A 12,112-nucleotide genomic window follows, 5' to 3' on the forward strand; every position below is an offset into this window, starting at 1 on the left:
GGCGTTTTGTTTTGTTAATATGATCAATAGTGTAAAATTCATCCACATTTAATACTATAATATTTTGAGATTATATATTTATTTTAAACATGTTTAAGTGCTTTGCAACAAAAAGTATAATGTAGCAGAAGCTGTTCTTGGTCATATACGATTCTTTCATTCAAATGAAATTGCTCGGAAAGGATTAATATATTGGTGCAATTGTTTAAGAGTTTTTAACAATTGGTCAGCTTATAAACATATTAAAGGCCATGAATCAAAATGTCTAAATATGCAAGAAGAGTGTATTTTTTCTCATGTTTCACAAGATTCAAATGATGATAATACAAGTCCTATGGAATCATATAACTGTAAGAGAAATAAGAGCATTTCTGATTCTCGTGTTTAACTTTGTGAAATCAACAATAACGATTTTCATCAGACTTTAACAAATGCTGTTATTACCTATGTTGCTTCATGTATGATAGCTTTTCATTGACTGAAAATGAAATTCAACAAGTTATTGATTGTCACAAAACTCTCTTAGGAGCTGGATTTTTAATGATTTTAAAGAAACATGTTTTAGAATTATTAGATAAAGCCAGAATGCAAAAAGAAATTTCTCTTCATGAAATAAAATAACAAGAATGTTCATGTCAATTCATGTCAAAATATGTTTAATGAATTTGAAAGTCATTATTCGCATATGAAACAGTTTGAATCTTGTGAATCAGTTATTAAGCCTGAAACATATGTAATAATAGGAACTACTTTAGATGAAAAGAATTTTGATGGAGAAATTGCAATTGTATCATCTCTTATTAATGGACAATTTATTCCTCTTCGTTCAGTACTGAAAGTTTTTTGAATTACCAAATGTTTTGAAAACAATTTTGGATTATATAAAAACACTTGAAGATAGTTCAGATACTTTGTAATATTATTCAAGGCAAGCTTTGGAAAGAAAATATCGCTCCTAAATTTCGTGATAAAGTAGTATTACCTTTAATTTTATATTTCGATGATTACGAAACAAATAAAGAATTAGGAACTCATATTGAAGTGCACAAATTGGGAGCTACTTATTGCAAAATTGCTTTTCCATTAGAATACCAGTCATCGCTTGAAAATATATTTCTTGTCAATCTTTTTCATTCGACTGATAAAGCCTTTGGAAATGCAAATATTTTTCGGAAAGTTTTAAATGAATTAAAATATTTAGAAGATATTGGCATAATCGTTATAGCAGGAAATGAGATTACTCGAGTTTATTTTGCTGTGTGTCTTTTTACAGAGGATAATTTAGGTGTTAACAGTATAATTTGGATTACGTAGACAATTTTTCAGCAAATTATTATTGTCGCATATGCAAAGAGCATAAGACAGTTAGCAAAAATAAACTGTTTCAAATCCATTAATGCGTCGAAATGTTATAAATTATAATGCTGATCTGATGATAGTACTCATACTTGATATTAAATCCGAATGTATTTTCAATGAATTAAAAAATTTCCATATTGTTGAAAATATTCACTTATGCACGACTTAGATGAGGAAGTATGGAAACGAACGATGACTTGTGTAATTAACATTTTAATACAAAGAAAAAGTTTGACATAGACATTTTAAATAATTTAATTCAAGGTTTTTATTGGTCTTTCGGAACAGCGTAATAAACCTCCTCTCATAACTAATGATCGTAATCAAATTAAGTTGGCCTTCTTAGCCAATGAAATGCGTTGTTTTATTCGTTATTTAGCATAATGGTTGATCATATTTCTGACAATGACACTGACATTTGGAAATTATATCAAACTGCTCGTCATATCATTGATATATTAGGTGTAGTAAAAAGAAATCCATTATTTTTCCATTCAATGCAAAAATAATGGATTTCTTTCTACTACACCTAATATTAATTACGTCTTCTATATCCATTACAGTATTCCATTATTAAAAGATCTTATAAAACAACATCATTTACTCTATTTGAATTTATCTGATAAAACTCTGACGCACCTTAATATCCATTATCCAGATATTATTTCTGAAATAGGTTCTCTTGAGCCACTGTCATGTATTAGAATGGAAGCTAAACATAGAGAAGGTAAACAAATTGTCTATTCATCAGCAAATAGAATCAATTTACCTTATTCTATTGCTAAAAGACATCAACTTAAATTTTGTTGTCGATTATTGGCTGAGAGAGATTTATCTTTAAAAATATCATTTTCATTCATCATAAAATGTCACAGTGTAACTGAGGTGAAAGAGTTTTCTAAGCTCTGTTATATATTTTCTGAAAATATATGTTTTACAAAATGGAATATTGTTAAATGGATTAAAATTAATTCTCATTATGAGAATGATATAAGAGAGAATGGTATGTTGGTTATTACAAAATGAGAAAGAAATAAAAATCTTCAATTTGGCTATATTCATATAATATCTATATCCGAAGATAATACTGTGTATTTTTTACTTAAAAAACTCACTACTGTAAATTTTAATACTCATTTCCATGTTTATGAAATTAATTTTACTGAAGATGTTATTTAAAATTTCAAGATCTAGCTGTCCATACAGCGACCAACATCAGAATTACTGCTAATGATAAATAATTAGTTCCATTTCGTTTCTTTATTGACTTTTTAAGGAGATATTGTTTATAATTTTTATTGCGTCTGAATATTATAATATAATAATTATATCATTAAACGTTCTCTATAAGTATAGCTATTATATGTGCATTTTGTAAGTGTTATAAATATATGTTTGTTTATTTTAATTATCATACATAATAAAACATTGAACATATAATATCTGTGCTTTTGCTAAAAACTTTACTTCTTTTCATCACAAAAACGATCTTGAATCGAGAACAATGTAAGATTCCTGATATTATACTCTTTTCGTAAGAATGAAATTTCCTTCAAATCGGGCTTTTATATTAAGAATATTATAAGATTGCTACAAATTTCAATCTAATCTTTTCGAGACAATTTATAGGATAGTATAAAAGTTATTTTAATCTAAAGTTAAGAATTTTTCATTCACGACTAAAATATTCTTTCTTCGATAAATATGATTGTCTATGTCAATCCTATTTTATAATAGATCGAGGAGTAATAGCATTGAATTCAAAAACCATTTCAGTGAGTGTAGGGTCCTTTTTTTCCTAGCGAAATAGTCCGTCTTCTCCCAAATGTGGGTGAGACGGCACAAATACAGAAGAAAATTGCAGCTATTGAGCGCGGTCCGTGGCGATTTTAATTCTAAACTCTGCGAGACTAATCACTAAAAGAAAAAAAAATCTTAACAAACAGAGAAAAAATTATTAAAAATTATACAAGAACAAATAATTATGGGAATAACCCACATTCGCATGCGCGCTCGCCCTCCGAGTCGGGAAGGCGAGCGCGATTCCACCGCCGACGATTCTCGACAGTGATAAACAAAAATTGCACGTCACAATACATAATAAAATATGGCTCAAATAATAAAAATTTTAAAAGATGTATTAAGAAGAGCTACGGGCAAAACAACGAATTTTAATGTATGTAATATCATCTGGACATTGATAATGTTTCGGCGCTAAGTTATGACGCGAGACACGGACATGCCTTCTTTACGCGAATCAGCAAATTGCGTCAGATCGAGGAAACTCAATAACTTAAACCAACCAAGTTCTAAGTGTGCTCAATCAATTGCAATCGCTCGAAATATATAATAAAAGAGTTTTTATATAAAGCTTATGCGTTTCGCGGGTTTCTTCCGTGTTCAGATCCATTTTTGGAATGTCAACGTTTTGTGAACCTTGCAATTCTCTTCATCAGGCGAGAAGTAGCCTGATACTGAGCTGTTCCTCCGCGTCGTTCTCCTTTTATATATTACGCTACTTGTTGGAGTAATGGAGAGAAAGAAGAGAATTGTGAGTGGGGGGTGAGGAGAGAGGTGGGGGAAATCGATTAGTTCTCATTAATCGGAAGAATAATTTTCTATATTTTATTTGTAGCCATCTCTATTTAGATTGTTAAGGTGTTTTTGTATCTCTATGGCTTCTTTATACTTTCTTGGAAAGTATGTTGTAATGTTGGCTATTGTGTTGTTTTATCAAACAGTTCTGTTTCGATGTTATATTCTAATAGTGCTGATTGCATGACGTATTTTAACCTGACATCATGTTGATGTTTTTTTATCCGTAGGTTGATCATTCTTTCAATTTCTCCAATGTGTGCCCGCAGGAACAAGATATTTTGTATATTCCTACGGAGCTAAGTAGAGGTCTTTGAGCTTTAGGATTTCTTAAGATTTGTTCTATCTTTTTAGATGGTTTAAAGATAGTTCGGATATTGTGATTGTTTAATATCCTGCTAATCCAATCTATTGTTCCTTTGACATATGAGAAGATCCTATCCATTCTGTTGTTTTGTTTGCATGTTTATTGATTGTTTTGATTATGTCTTTTTTGTCCGTTTTTCTGTAAGGCTGTTTTTAAGTGATTGAGTTCTGTAAATGTTCTTTGTCAGAGATGGTGAAAGCTCTATGTACAAGTGAATTGATTGCAGACTATTTTTGTGCTGGGTGGTGGTGTGACTCGGCATGTAGTTATCTATCTGTGTGTGTTGTTTTCTGTATACTTGATGGCCAAAGGTACCATCAGCTTTCTTAGAGACAAGAACATCTAGGAAGGGGAGTTTTCCGTTCTTCTCTATATCTATAGTGAAGTGGATATTTGGATGTTGATTATTGAAAAAAATAAGAAATTTACGGAGTTCGGCTCTGCCGTGTCTCCATATTACGAATGTATCGTCTACATAATAAAACCGAACTTCTGGTTTTTTGAGTGTTTTTTTGAGGGCCTCTTTCTCAAAATGCTTCATGAAGATGTTGGCGATTACAGGAGAAATAGGAGAGTCCACTGCCCATTGCAGAGATAATGGCTACAACATAAAATATGGAAAATTATTCTCCCGGTTAATGAAGATTGATCGATTTCCTCCACCTCTCCCCCCTCCGCACCCACAATTCTCTTCTTTCCCTCCATCACTCCAACAAGTAGCGTATAATATATAAAAGAGAAACAATCCGGAGGAACAGCTCAGTATCAATCTTGCTCCTCGCCCTGAAGTGAATTGCAAGGTTCACGAAACGTTGGCATTCCAAGAATGGATCTGAACACGGAAAAAATCCGCGAAACGCATAATCTTTATATAGAAAGGACCCGTGGAAGACTCAAGAATATTAAAAGAATTTTTATTTTTTTCTGTACATACCCTACAATCGGCGATCGCGACGCAAAGTTCCGAACTGCCACTTTTTCAGATTCAAATTAAAATACGCCATCATCATCGATCGCATTCCACATATTCCTTTCGTGTCCTTCTGACATTCTTTACGCAAGGAGCGCTAGTGATCTGAAGACATTTGGAAACACAACAGTATCGCGGCGCTAAGCAGCATAAGTCTCTACGATAATGTCTCGATCGGTTTTTTCAAAATAGGATCGATAAAGTATATAATAAAATAATTGTAAACGTAATAATTGCTTAACATATAATAATTACACGTGGTAATTGCTAAAAACTAGGAAATATAATTTAAAAAACGATTTAATCGATTTCGCTCTCCATTTGTTCATAACTTAATATTTAATAGAAGATTAAATAGAAAAGAAGTTATTCGCTAGTATCTGTTAACTAAGCTAGGAAATAATATTGTAATAAAAAACCGATTTATTTCTATTTATTTATAATTAATATTTAACAAAAGAAGATCGAACGGAAATGGAATTATACACTGATATTTGTTAATTAAGTTAAGAAATGATAATGACAAAACAAATTTATTCAATAACGATCTTCATATTTGTTTATAATTTAATTAACAAAAGGAAATTGAATGAAAACAAAATTATACGTCGGCAATTGTTAATCTAGCTATTTTTATTTTATAAACAAATAGAAATAAATCACTTTTTCATTACCATTTCTTAGCTTAGTTAATTATTAGTTAATTACTAGCGTGTAATTTCGTTTCCATTTGATCTCTTTTTGTTAAATATTGAGTTATTGGGTTATATAAACAAATGGAAATCTAGGTCAAATAAATCGTCTTCTGACTCAATTAACAAATATAGTGTATTGTAGTCATTCGACTGTAACAGGGGAATACTCGATCCTTTTCTTATAATTAAGAAGAAAATAAGCTGACCTTAATGTACCTTCATCGTATTTTTTGAATTACCCTAATATAAATGCCCCCTAACAGTAACTATAATCGCGCATGCTGTAACATGTTCTAAAATGCTCCTACCACCAATAACATTTATTCACTCTAATGCGCTCATTGAAGTGAGTAGAAGCTATAGCAAAAATGCTGAAATATGCGACGCAAACTAACTTCATAAGACGTACCATAAGAATCAACCAATCAGAATTAAGAGTTCAAAAGAATTATCTGTGTGATTGGCTGATTCTTATATAGTAGATCTAGAGTGGCAAATTGCATTACTCGACCCGGTCTCCTCTAATTGGACTTGAGCATCAAAGCTTCATGTAGCCATGGTGGGAATATGTTAGAGATCCTAAAAGTTGACATTAACTAATACCGATTCATGATTGGATCTGCTATGTCATTACGACAGGATATGAGTGTGGGAGAATATGAGAATAAGAGAAGCGACAGCAAGAGATCGATTCTGTATCTTGAAACGAGATGAAAATTACAAAAGTGAGAAAATATTAAAATACTAATAACTTCATTGATCAACACTTAGTAAATTTGCACTTTTGTAATTTTCATCTTGTTTGAAAATATAGAGTGCATTCAGTGATGACCGATCATTGAGCGCTCTGTGAACTCTTACATTTAGTTGGTCTATACTTTTATGAAATATACCAATCAGATGCAAGAGCTCACTATGCGCTCAGTGACCATCGTGTACTGAATACACCCATAGAATCGACTTCCTGCTTATCAAGATTCTCATCGAAATGGCGTTGATATATTGGCGCGCATTTCCAAGATCACGTTATTTCCGATTTGACAATATCATAACTTTGGCCGATCTCTACTTTTAACCCGGAGAGAGAGAGAGAGAGAGAGAGAGAGAGAGAGAGAGAGAGAGAAATCTATGATAAATTTTTAAATCTTAAACCAATGAATAGATATATCACAATCAATTATTCTCCTTGCATTTGGTCAATTTTTTACGGCTTAAAATACTAATAATCCGTTTTCTTTTCTTGCACTAGATTGTTCTAGAACTCTCTTTCAATCTCTTCAACTCTTTTTCTAATCTTTCCTCGTGCAAGAAAAGATTCAGTATCAACTTTTTGACGATGCGAAGCAGATTGGTATTCATAGTCGATTCTTACAATTTTTCTTTAAATTAATTAAATCTTACAATTATTCTTTAAATTAAGACTGTCTTAAGTCAGTTTTAAGATGTTGTAAGTCGAAGACTGTATTAATACAATATCTTAAGACATATTTAAGACGGTTTTAATACAAACGAATTATGAATACCGCTCTATGTTTCGCTTTTCACAATTGACTACTCACTGAGAGACAAACGCGGAGCAAAAGTAGACGTGGTTTGACTAAACTGAGCACATCTCACCATTCTTTAATCACCGCGCGAAAAAAATTTTTGCAATCTGCTTTTGCTGTGCTATAATTTTTGCCGCACTGTAAACGTTCCCTTTTCTGTGATTTTTGTGAATTCTACGTGCAGAGCCTCGAATAAATTGAAGCTTTATCTTGGCTCCTTGATTTCTTGATTATGTTCTCGTTTCGATTCTGTATGCATATCGATTGATGTGTTTTCGTTTCGATTCGAGTGAGGAATCACTGGAATAATTAAAGAAAAATTTGAATATAAAATATTAAATATTTATTGTTTGGGTAAATGTTTAGAAGTACTCTATTTCATAAAAAATCTTTTTTTTTTAAATAAAGCTAGTAACAAAAAGTTTGAGCTATTATTTCTTATTAATTGCTTATAGTACTTTTGAACATTTACCATTATTTGCATATTTTTAACCAACCAAAAATCAATTACTTAATTGACCGTGAAACTGACTAATCGCGTTTGCTTTTTAGTTGATTGACCATTTATGGTTGACACTTATGATTATTCACGGATTCGGCTTAATCGAAATTGGTGAAACCGGTCCTTTGTATTTTTATTTTTATATTACTATTTTAAAACAAAAGAGAAAGAATGTTTAATGTGTGATACCTGCTTAATAAATAACCTGCGTAATAAAGCTTAACTCACACGGCTCCCATGGGATCGGAATATATCAGCGCGTCACGGCTATGCCGAGATTTTCACTGCACTTGAGGGTAAGTCACAACAAGCAACTCACTAATTGGAGCGAGTAATTATTTACACTCTAGCTATGCAGGCTGGTTCCCAAGCATAATGCAGTTCATTCGTCGGGGTCTAGCCTATCCAGCATGTAGCTATCAACCACTACCCCCGCGAATCCTACCCATGACTGGGCGATTGTCCAGTCCCCACGATACCAATCTCAATCACCGATAGTAGCCTAGGCTACTCCCAGTTTGCGTCACCTACACGCGCGACACTGGTCGATCAGCACTTCAAAAACCGTCGGGACGCTACTACCCGGGGATATTTCACAGGAATCGCTCAGCAACCCGACCCCGAGCCTAGCCCCGAAGCAGGGCGTCAAGCTTTCAGTTGATCAATCTTCTCTCTGCGAAAGCCAAAATATATTGGCTTATCCGTGATCCTGAGGCAATCAAATAATTAGATAGCCTCGTGCTTTATCAGAACAAGCCTTATGTGCGCCGATAAAATTCGAACTTAGAACGGACACAGGTCGAAACACACAAGGCGTCTGACCACCAATATCACCCCTATTTTAAGACAATAGGGGTGGTGATGGGATTTTTTAATTTAGTTAATTGTAGTAATATGTATCATTTTTATAAAAGATTTGATATCAATAATTGCCAAGTTAAATCCTACTAATAATCAAATTTAATCAAATAATGGCAACATTAATTTTCTATCAATTATTACGAGTACTCTTTGAAAAAAATTGATGTAGCAAATGAAAAATTAAAACCCAAATGCTACAATCTTAACCAATCAAATTAAATTCTATCAAATTAAAAAGTAAAACACAAATGATATTATCTCTTGTTATTTACTTAATTCTAATAGTAAGTATCATTCGTATAAAAGATTTGATATCAATAAAATTGATGCTAAGTTAAATTCTTCAAAATTTTAGGTATTATTCGTAAAAAAGATTTGATATCAACAATTAGGGCCAAGTTAAATTCCATGTAATAATTAAATAAATAATATTAACTTTAATGATACTTTAATGATCATTCTTATAAAGGATTTGATATCAAGAACTGGCACCAAGTTAAATCCCATTTCTTTATATCACGCTAAATTAAATAAATAATGAATATTAATCTAATAATATGTATCATTTGTATAAAAAATTTATCATTATCAGATATCAATAACTATGACGTCAAATTAAATTCTACTATCAAAATAAAAAGTAAAACTCAAATGATATTATCTTTATTATTTACTTAATCCACTTTATTATTTACTTAATTCAAATGAAACTATCTTTAATTTTTATACAATGAAACATAAGTATACGCATATCTTATTGAAGGATCTTCCTATTCCAAAGCAAATGGTTTAAATTCCTCTTAAATGAAATTATTATACCACAATTCATTCAAAGACATTTTCTTTTCCAACTAAAGTAGTGATTATTTAATTTTTCTTCAAAATAATATACAAAACATTATCACAAAATTAATTTAAACATTATGTTTAAATACACAAAAAATTAAAGAGTTAACTGTATAAAATAAAAAAAATTAATTTAAGTAGAAAAATTTTTCTACTTAAAGAAAAAAAGTGTAAAACACTTGGCGCTGCTAGATCTTGATATAATAAGTAATAGTAAGTCATAGTAGTAAGATATGAATGTAATATTTAGAAAAATAACATATTAATGAGGAAAATTATAATCATATTAAAAAATATGAATATTTAGAAAAATAAGAAAAATAAGAAGCATTCTCAATGAGAGTTAAAGTATCTAACGTGTGTATATAAGATTTTTTCTTAAAAAGCGGACATTAATTATATAGCGCTAATTCTGATCTAAAATTGAGTCGAAGTTTCCTGAGTCATTTTTTTGTACAGTGCATAAAGCAGCTATTATCGAGTAAAGTTAAGCCAACGGACTTTTAAACGGACGCAGGTCCGTGAGTCACACGCCTAGTAGTGTGCGTGAGCGCTCCGCCACTCCGCTAACTTCGCTGCTATCGCGCAATATTCTCACGCATCATAATAATGAGAAAATTTTCCATTAAAAATTATATTCCTTCTGTCAGAAGCATTTTCTTTCAGGAAAATTTTAAAGGATACGAGAAGAATTCTCGTCAAAACGTAATAAATTATAGATTATATAAAAAATATAATCTTACAAATTATTTAAAAAATCTTTCTTTGTAAATTCAAAACTCTGTTTCCTTTTATATAGAATAGAAATATTATCTTTTTCTTATTCATACTTTTTAATTAAATTTCTCATAAAAAATTCTCCATATAACTATCTACTACAGATGAGTGGTTATTACTTAAAAAATCCATTTCTTAAAAAGTTTCTATATAAAATGTAATATATTAAGAAAATATAAAACAAAAAATAAAATTTTTTCATTATCAACATTTGGAAGTTTGAAGAGCAAAAGAAATGAATTCTGTCTTATGTTAAATTATCTTTTAAGCAATCCTATTCTTTTTCATAAATTTTTACGTTAACACTGAAATTTAAAATGAATTATTTTAATGAATTTTCTTGCGAGTGGTTTTATCTAGTATTCTGAAGTATATATTTTCTTTTAAAGAATTTTTTATAATTAAATATCCAAATAAAATCATGCTCAAAAGAAAATATGTAAAGCATTATAAAAAATGAAAATTTCTTTCTTTATAAAAAAAGATTTATCTTCTCTTCATAATTAAAAATAATTCATAATTAAAAATATTAAAAAGAATTTTTTGGAGATCTGCTTTACTTTTAATAAAACAGCATAAAAGGTACCTTCATTGATGTAAAAAAAACTCTTAAAAAGTAATTGTCTAAAAAAATTATCTTTATCAATGAATTGATACTATGTCGCGATATAATAATAATTATACAAATTAAAATTATATCATAACAGAAATTTATAATTATTATGTCGCAACATAATTTTAATTTATGTACAGATATTTTAATGTCTTAATGTTGTTAAAATTGCTAATAGTAGGTTAGCTCCCTAGCTAATACTAGGGAGATTCTAACTCATGGGGCTAGAGAGGAGCGCGGGGGGCACTCGTAGGCGCAGAGGAGAAAGCGCGGGGAAGTCCCAGCGCTATTGATGTTTACCGATATAATGATACATGCCGCCATGTTGTGCATTGGAGCACAACACATCCCACACCTCGCCGCCGCCGCCGCTGCGGACCCCGCGTCCACCACAAAATGCGTTGTCATCTTCTCCTATCACCCTTTTTTTTTCTTTTCGCATCCAAAATCGTTTGACATGTCACATGTTCTAATGATGATCATCAAATGCGATTTGATATAAATGCGACATTGCCAAATAGTGACATGTCACGTGACCAGATTTTTCACGAATATTCGACATGTCACAACATGTTCGAGCGGTAATATCATCATCATCAATGTAAAGTGATACAAATATCACGCGATCAAGTAAATAATACAAAATGAGAAGATAAATTTTAATCTCCGAATTGCGTTTATTTTCATACTTGTTTTTCATTTTTTTGTCTTACATTGAATAGATATATATATGATATACGATAAGTAGGATGGAAAATAAAGAAAGTACATATATAATGATATAAACAAAAAAAAATTTTATTCACATATTACATCGTTTTTTTTCGAACATATTAGGTGTACAACTTTGTTTCCGCCGTTTTCCTATAGATGGCTTTAGCGGTAAGTGGTGGTCGAAATAAATAGATCATAGACGTCATACAATAAACTTGGGCATCTGTCAACATAAGCCCATAGAAACATTAGTCGATTTGTGTCTG

At 30.9% G+C, this 12,112-nt stretch overlaps 1 pseudogene; it reads right to left on the reverse strand.

The window, feature by feature from the left end:
- The window catches only part of LOC108692182, a 55,012-nt pseudogene extending 43,438 nt beyond the window's left edge, over positions 1-11,574 (reverse strand).
- Between the last annotated feature and the right edge of the window lie 538 nt (positions 11,575-12,112).

The sequence above is a fragment of the Atta colombica genome, unplaced genomic scaffold, assembly GCF_001594045.1.
Source record: "Atta colombica isolate Treedump-2 unplaced genomic scaffold, Acol1.0 scaffold65, whole genome shotgun sequence".
Classification (NCBI taxonomy): domain Eukaryota; kingdom Metazoa; phylum Arthropoda; class Insecta; order Hymenoptera; family Formicidae; genus Atta; species Atta colombica.